This window comes from Colobus angolensis, unplaced genomic scaffold, assembly GCF_000951035.1.
Source record: "Colobus angolensis palliatus isolate OR3802 unplaced genomic scaffold, Cang.pa_1.0 Scaffold29, whole genome shotgun sequence".
Lineage (NCBI taxonomy): Eukaryota > Metazoa > Chordata > Mammalia > Primates > Cercopithecidae > Colobus > Colobus angolensis.
The window spans coordinates 4,739,489-4,748,340 of NW_012116154.1; positions in this window are offsets into that span (position 1 = coordinate 4,739,489).

An 8,852-nucleotide genomic window follows, 5' to 3' on the forward strand; every position below is an offset into this window, starting at 1 on the left:
GTTCTAGAACAGTGCTGTCTAGTAGAAATATAATGCATGCCACATATTTGGTAAAAAGAAATAGAGAAAATGAATTTTCATAGTATCTTTTACTTAACAGTATATCCAAAGTGTCATCAATAGGTAATCAATATAAAATTGTTAATGAGATACTTTACATTCTTATTCTCATACTAGGTCTTCCAAATCCAGCATGTATTTTATGCCTTTATCACATCTCAATTCAGATTAGCCACATTTCAGTAGCCACATGTAGCTAGTGACTACCTTATTGGACAGCACAGTCCTAGCCTCTCTCTAGTAAAGCTTAAAAACAAATCTTGAAGATTAGCAATTAACTTCACTGCCTAGCAGAAGAAAGCCCAATACTATTTAAAGGAAGACAACATAATGCAAACATTTAATAATGTAATAACAATGCCAGCATCAAACAAAATTACTAGATATGCTAAAAAGCAGGAAAAAATACCTGTAACAAGGGGAAGAATCAGTTAAGAGAAACAGACCTGGAAGTGACAAGGTAATGGAATTAGCAGACAAGGATGTTACAACATATTTTATTATTGTGTATAAATATTTAAAGGAAAACACAAAAATAGTTGGGTATGGTGGCTCAAGCCAATAATCCCAGCAATTTGGGAAGTTGGAGTGGGAGGATTGCTTGAGCTTGTAAGTTCAAGATCAGTCTGGGCAACAAAGTGATACTCCATCTCTACCAAGGATAATTTAAAAATTAGTTGGGTGTGGTGGTGCATGCCTGTGGTCCCAGCTACTTAGGAGGCTGAGGTGGGAGGATCGTTTGAGCCTAGGATGTTGAGGTTGTAGTGAGCTGTGATTGTGCCAGTGCGCTCCAGCCTGAGTGACAGAGTAAGACCCTGTCTCTAAATAAAATAAAATAAAAAATAAATGAAAACGCAAAAATAATCAGAAAAAAATGAAAGATGTAAAAAAGAACAAAACAGGACTAAATACAACATCTGAAATGAAAATTTCACTAGATGGGATTCATAGCAGATTAGACAATGCAGAAGAAAAGATTAGTGAACCTACAAATATAGCAACATTACCTATGCAAGATGCATCACAGAGAGAAACAAAAAACTGAAAAAAAAAAAGGTGAACAGAGACCCAGTGATCTGTGGGATAATATCAAGCAGTCTATCATACATGGAGAAAAGGAGAAGGGACAGAAAAAGTATTTGAAGAAATGATAGCTGAAATGTTTCAAAATTTGATGAAAACTGTATTTCATAAATCTAAGAAGCTTAAGGAACCAGGAGCTGAAAAAAATTCATTAAAAAAAATTTAGGTCTAGGCATGGTGGCACGCACTTTTATAGTCCCAGGTACTAGAGAGGCTGAGGTGGGAAGATTGTTTGAGCCTAGGGTTTGAGACCAGCTGGGGCAACATAATAAGACCCCATCTCCTTAAATAAAATGAAATAAAGAAACAAAGGCACATAATCAAGTTGCCGAAGACCAGTGTTGCACAGAAAATCTTGAAGGCAATCAGAGAAGAATACACATTATATACAGAACAGACATCAGAAGGATCACAGACTTCATTTCACCTCCTGCTTTGCAAGCCTGAAGACAATGAAATAACATCTTTAGAGTGCTCAAAGAAAAAGGCAGCCTAGAATTCTATGTTTAATGAAAACATCTTCAAAAACAAAGATGAAATAAAGTTTATCAGACAAAACTTGAGGGAATTTGTTGTCGGCAGATATATACAACAAGAAATGTTTAAAGGAAATTATTCAGGCGAAAGCAAAATGATACCAGATGGAAACTTGAAAGACATTCTTTCAGAAGTGGTAAATATGTGGGCAAATAGAAAAGACTGTGTTCTTATTTTTAAATTTCTTGAAAAGCTAATTGACTGCATGAAGCAAAAACAATAACACTGGATTTTTGAGATATATCAAATATATATGAATAGAAGTGAAATATTTGACCACAGCTTGAAGGACAGGATAGGGAGAAATGGAAGTCTATATAGATGCTTCTTAATTTATGATGGGGTTACATCCTGATAAACCCATCGTAAGTAGAAAATATCATAAGTCAAAACTGGCATTTTATGGACACGATGGGATGCAAAACCACAAAACACAGTATCAAAAAACACTGACAACACAGTACACTGTAGAGTATCTGTTGTTTACCTTCGTGACTTCATGGCTGACTGGCAGCTGTGGCTTACTGCCACTGCCCAGCATTGCAACAGACTATCACACGGCATATTGCTAGCCAAGGAAAAGATCAAAATTTAAAATCCAAAGTATGATTTCTACTGAATGTGTATTGCTTTCCCACCATGATAAAGTCAAACCATTGTAAGCCTATAGCTATAAGAGTTTTACATTACATATCAAGTAGTATAATATTAGTTGAACATGTATTATGAGTTAGAAATGCATGTTTTAAAAAGTAGGAAAATTATGAAAAATAAAATAAAGTTCTATGTATATACATAAACATATATGTGTGTTTGTGTATATACATATATATGTATCTCCAGCAATAGAGATAAAATGAAATATTAAAAAGCACTAGTTAATTCAAAAGAAGCAGAAAAAAAGAAACAAACAATAACAAGGAGAGATGAGTCTAATAGAAAACCAATAATGAGGGCCGGGCGCGGTGGCTCAAGCCTGTAATCCCAGCACTTTGGGAGGCTGAGACGGGTGGATCACGAGGTCAGGAGATGGAGACCATCCTGGCGAACACGGTGAAACCCCGTCTCTACTAAAAAATACAAAAAACTAGCTGGGCGAGGTGGCGGGCGCCTGTAGTCCCAGCTACTCGGGAGGCTGAGGCAGGAGGGAGGCGGAGCTTGTAGTGAGCTGAGATCTGGCCACTGCACTCCAGCCTGGGCGACAGAGCGAGACTCCGTCTCAAAAAAAAAAAAAAAAAAAAAGAAAACCAATAACAAATAGTAGATTCAAATTCAGCCATATTGATAATTATGTTAAGTGTAAGTGGTCTAAACACTCCAATTAAAAGTCAGAGATTGTCAGACTGGTTAAGAAAAGCAAGATCCTATTATGTGCTGTGTACAGGAAAGCCACTTTATAGAACAGAAAGTTAGAATTAAAAGGATGGAAAAAGATATACTCAGCAAACATGAATTACAAGAAAACTAGACTGGCTATGTTAATATCAGAGCAGACAATATAAAAAGGAACATTACTAGGAATAAGGAGGGACTTTTCATAAAGATAAAGGCGTCAATTCATCAGGATGATATGACAATCCTAAATGTACTTGAGCTTCAAAGTACATGTAGCAAAACCTGATGGAATTGAAAGGAAATTTTTTTAAAACCCCACAATTACAGATTTCAATACTCTTCACTTAGTAATCAGTAAAGAAGTAAGACAGAAAATCAGCAAGGATAGAGAAGACAGCACCTGTCAACTGGACCTGACTGCACTCTGTCCAATGACAGCAGAATATATATTCTTTTCAAGTTCACGTGGAACATTAACCAAAAGAGACTATATGTTAATCATAAACAAGTTCCAACAAGTTTAAAAGTATTGAAATCATAGAGTATGTCCTCCACCCATAATGAAATTCAATTAGAAATCAATAACAGCTATTTGAGAAATCTCCAAATATTTAGGAATTAAGCAATAGACGACTAAACAACACATGGCTCAGAGAAGAAATCACAAGAGAACTTAAAATATATTTTGAACTGAATAAAAATGAAAACACACATATCAAAAGTGTGGGATGTAGGTGTAGCTACAGCAGTGTCTCAAGGGAAATGTAAAATATTAAATGTTCATATTAGAAAATATGAAAGGTCTAAAATTAGCAATCTAAAATACCGCCTTAAAAATTCAAGACATGGAAGACAAATTAAATGCAAAGAAAACAGAAGGGAGAAAATAACAAAGACAAAAGCAGAAATCAATAAAATAGGCCCAGATGGCTTCGGTTGTGAATTCTATCATACATTTAAGAAAGAAATATACCAATGTTTTACAAATTCTTTGAAACTAGGAGGATGAAATACTGCCCAGTTCATCTTATGAGGCTAGCATCATCTTGGTGTAAAATCTGACAGATATTACAAGGGGAAAAAAGAAAAAAAACAGCAACTAGAAACTAATATCCTTCATAAACATAGATGTAAAAATTCTTAGCAAAATACTAGCAAATTGTGTGCAACACTCTCTTAAAGAAATAATGTCTCATGGCCAAGTGGGGGTTACTGCAGGAATGTATGAGCAGCTAGAGGAAGACTATTGAAGATGGGGCTGTATGACAATGGGAAGTACAAATAAAAGTAAAATGAGAGCACCTTTGGCTCCAATAGTCTTGATTTCTATTTTGACTGTGGTCAACATTACCAAGCATTTACCACATTCCAGGAAACATGTTCAGAGCTTTATGTGGATTGTTTTGTCTTTATTAGAACCCCATGAGGTAGGTACTGTTGTTGTGGGCATTTTATAGATGAGTGAACTAAGGCACAGAGAAATTTGAGAACCTGTCTGCAGTCCCCTGGCTGTTAAGATTTGGATCGATGGTTGTCAGACTTCAGACCCTGCACTCATCGATGGTTGTCAGACTTCAGACCCTGCACTCTTTATTATAATGTGCCACTTTGCACAGAACTGCTCATTTTCTTTGCTTTTGCCTAGCAAGGCTTATTTCATCAGTCTGAAACACTTATCCACTTTTTTGGTCCATAATTAAGAACTGATCTCTGAATCAAAATGCTAACTACTTTCAAATGCAGAATATTTCCAAAATAAAAGTATGTTTCTTAAATTACAAAAGTCATAATAGGACACTGGAAGATATGTTCCATTATCCCCTCCTCAATTTTGATGTGGTTACAAATATTGTGGTGTCCAAGAAGTGGAAAAAAAATCCTTTCCCCTGCTATGTGTAGAACAAAATGCTTTTACTTTTCACTATGTGTAGACCTAGATTTCAGTGCTGGCACGGTGGCTTGATGGCATATAGACCTGGGCAAGTTCTTTAAGCCCTGTGAGCTTCATTCCCCATTTGTAAGATGGAACAGTTCTGCCTTCCACACAGGATAGTGTGAGGATTAGAAAGCTATCCAGGCACTCTTCAATTTTATTTTCTTCCTTCTGCTTTTCCCTGACTTTTTCTCCTCGATGCTGCTTCCCCGGAGTCTCAGAAGTTTGAATCTCTCAAGAAAAATGTTTATCAAATTTTTAATTTTTAAATTTTTATTTTCTATGTTGACCTTATCTTACATAATTTTAAACTTGTTTTGACTATTGTCCACTATAAGAAATATGCTTTACTTCATAAACCAGTATATACATTATACACAAATGTATGTATAATGAACGTGATCACCCAATTTACAGTACACACTGGGAAAGTTATTATTTTGAAAGTAATAACTACGCTGGGCCAATAAGAATAAAGCAGGGTGTTCTGGGCAAATTGGGCCACATGTTCCCAAATCACTTGACCTTATGTATTTGGATGCACTCTGTTTTCTTGTATTCTAGCTAATTTAAAAAATGCTTTTCAGGACCTATTACATTAATTTTGTAACCCACTAATGAGTCTAAACCGAGCATTTCTGCTTACCTCTAGAGAGTAACTTGTCTGACTACTCCAATATTCTTGGTTGCAGAAGTGCAGAAGATGAGCACACACGCATACGGAGAATTTCTAGAGAATTCAGCTGCTCAGAACAAGGTGCATTCCAATTGCCAGAGCTACACTCATTCTAACTCCCTTCATTCATTCTCTAGCCATTCTTTTATTCACTCATTTGTCAAATGCTTTGAGCGCATTCTGTATTACCAAATGCTGGAAGCTATCAGACCCTGGGTGCTGGGACATGGTTTCTGCCCTTGAGGAGTTTCTGTGTTCTAGTGGGACTGACACAAAAATAATCACAGGACAGGGAAATGAGTGACACCTTAGAGGTGAACAAAAGGCCTTAGGAACGTGGAAGAAAGATCCACCAGCTGTGCCAGGGAGAGGGACTGGGTTCTGAGGAATAGAGTTAACATTGAAATTGATGAAGTCCTTGAGCAAGATGTGGATGCACTCAGGGAGTGAGAGGAGCTACTCAAACCAGCCAGCACGCTGCTCAAGGCAGCTCACAAGCTGATGTACATGATATTTTACTACCAGAGTTAGTATGTATGTGTATCTATTGCTGTTGTTTTTCTCAAACTTAGGTTAAACTTCATGAGCTTATGTCACTTCATGACACCCCCTCTATGTCTTTCTCGCCAACCTAGTTTTTTTTTTGAGACAGAGTCTCGCTCTTGTTGCCCAGTTTGGAGTGCAATGGTGTGATCTTGGCTCACTGCAACCTCCACCTCCCAGGTTAAAACGATTCTCCTGCCTTAGCCTCCCGAGCAGCTGGGATTACAGGCGCCCATCACCATGCTCAGCTAATTTTTGTGTTTTTAGTAGAGATGGGGGTTTCACCATGCTGGCCAGGCTGGTCTCGAACTCCTGACCTTGTGATCTGCCTGCCTCAGCCTCCCAAAGTGCTGGGATTACAGGTGTGAGCCACGGCCTCCTCAGCCTGGTTTTTAAACATACAACAAATGGGTGTGAGTTCCCTCTTCTCCTTTCTTCTTTCATCCAACTTACCCAGCTCTCTTTTTCTTCACAGCACTTTTCATCTTCTAAGTATACTGTATAATTTGCTGATCTATGATGTTGACTATCTGTTTCTTCCTAGAATGTAAGGAGAAGATTGGTCTGGAATATATATACATATTTTTTACTATGGTGTCTCCCGGTTCCTAGAAAGGTGCCTAGTATGTACATAGTAGGTTCCTGATAAATGTTGGGAATGCCTTGAAAGGGTTAGCAAATTTCCATATCCAGGACATAGTTACTGTCCTCTTAGGTTGGAAGGAAAGTGTAAAGAAAAATAAAGGCCTACAAAGGATCATTTCTAAAAGCATCCTTTTCCCCTTCCAGCTTCAATGGTACTTACTGGTCATCTGCTCTGGGTTAGCCCTGCTCTCGGATTTCAAGAAGAGCAAAACAGATCCCATCCTATTTTCATGGACATCTCCTGCCAGAGTGGAAGCAGATGTTAATGAACTATATTACTGAAAATTTGGGATAACTGCTAAAGAAAACAAGTGGAGTATTTTATGCTTTTGTTATGAAAGCATGAAATAGCAGCACATGACTTTGCCTGGGAAGCCAGGAAAGTTATTTTTAAGCTGAGTAGAAGTCAACTCAGTGAAAGAAAGGAGTGGGAGAGAGAGCATTCAGGCAGAAGAAATACAATGACAGAGGTCATGGTGTGGGAGAGAGAATGGCTGAATGTCCCAGGTGTGGTAGGAGCCAGGGTGAGGGAAGAGGGGCTCAGCATCATAGAGGAGGTAGGTCGGGCAGACTGCATAGCTGGGCACATGCACCAAGGGGTTGGCCCTTTAGCCAGAGAGCAAAGAGGAGCCGTGGGCAGGTTGAGAGCTGGTGAGTGAAGAGAAAGTTTTGGCTAAAGCATGGACAGTGGATTGGAGAGTATGGCAGAGAGGATATAGGGAAGCAAGATAGGAGGGTGCTGCCATGGTCGAAGCAAGATGTGATAGTTGGAGTGGAAATGAAGAGAAATGGGCAGATTAGAGAAATATTTAGGAGATAGAATTGAAGTTAATGGTTGTCCTGATTCCAAAAAAATGGGTGACAGCTTGTCTGTATAAAGTTTTGAATGTGTCTACAAACCAGAATGTAAATAAAGCAGCATCTTGACTTGTTTGTCCTTATTCTCTGTGATATGTACAAACATATTAGTAAAGAAATAAGCCTGCCTCTGGTTGGTGGGCCTTCTGGGAAGGAAAATGAGAAATACTATTGGGAAGTCCTGGTGTAATTGAGGGAGAGATAATAAAAAGGTGTGTGTGTGTGTGTGCACACTCTGGTATGGAATCATAGAACCCTGCCTCACCTCTTTTACACCCTTTCTTCTAGGACTGCTTCTTTCTTTCCACATATACTTTTCAGCATATACCCATTAAAATCAGTGGTTCTTTATTTTTTATATTTTTATTTATTTATTTATTTATTTATTTATTTATTTATTTATTTATTTATTTATTATCCTTGCCAGCAGGAAGTCAAAAATCAGTGGTTCTTAATGTTCCTTGGCCCTATCCTGAGAATAATGCACAACCAATAAGCACAGAACATTTTATATTATATGTGGCCTTGGGACCACAGGTTGAGAATCTCAGAATAGCAGAGTTTATAAAAAAGCAATTCATAGACAAAAATACATTTAGTCAATAAATATGTGAAAAGCTGGTCAAGTGCATTAACAACAACAACAACAACAAAAAGCCAACAGAACCAATCATGAGATAGCATTTTTCATCTCTCAGATTGGCAAAGTTTCAAAGGCTTGGTAGTTCCCACCTTTGGCCATTGTGGGCGGAGATGGGCACTCTTGTATAACCCTGGGCAAACATAAAATGAAACAACTTTTTAGAGAGCAATTAGGCAGTAGCTTTCAAAATTTTAAATGCATAGGTTCTTTAAAGCTACTAATTTGAAGTCTAAGAAACTATCCTTTAGGAAAACAAACATAGATATGCAAATAGTCAAGGATGTTCACTGCAGCAACAACTAGGAAATTAGGAACTGCTTGAATGACCACCAACAAAGAAATGGTTCAATTAATTTTTAAATATACCCATCCCATACAGTGGAATGCTCTGTAGTCAAAAAGAATGAGATCTATCTGTACTGACAATTAAGTGAAAAAGGCAAGTTGCAGACCAACGTATGTGGCACAACACTTTCTCTATTAGAGAATTCACAAAACATTATTTGTGTTGGACATACATGCTTTTTTTTTTTTTTTTT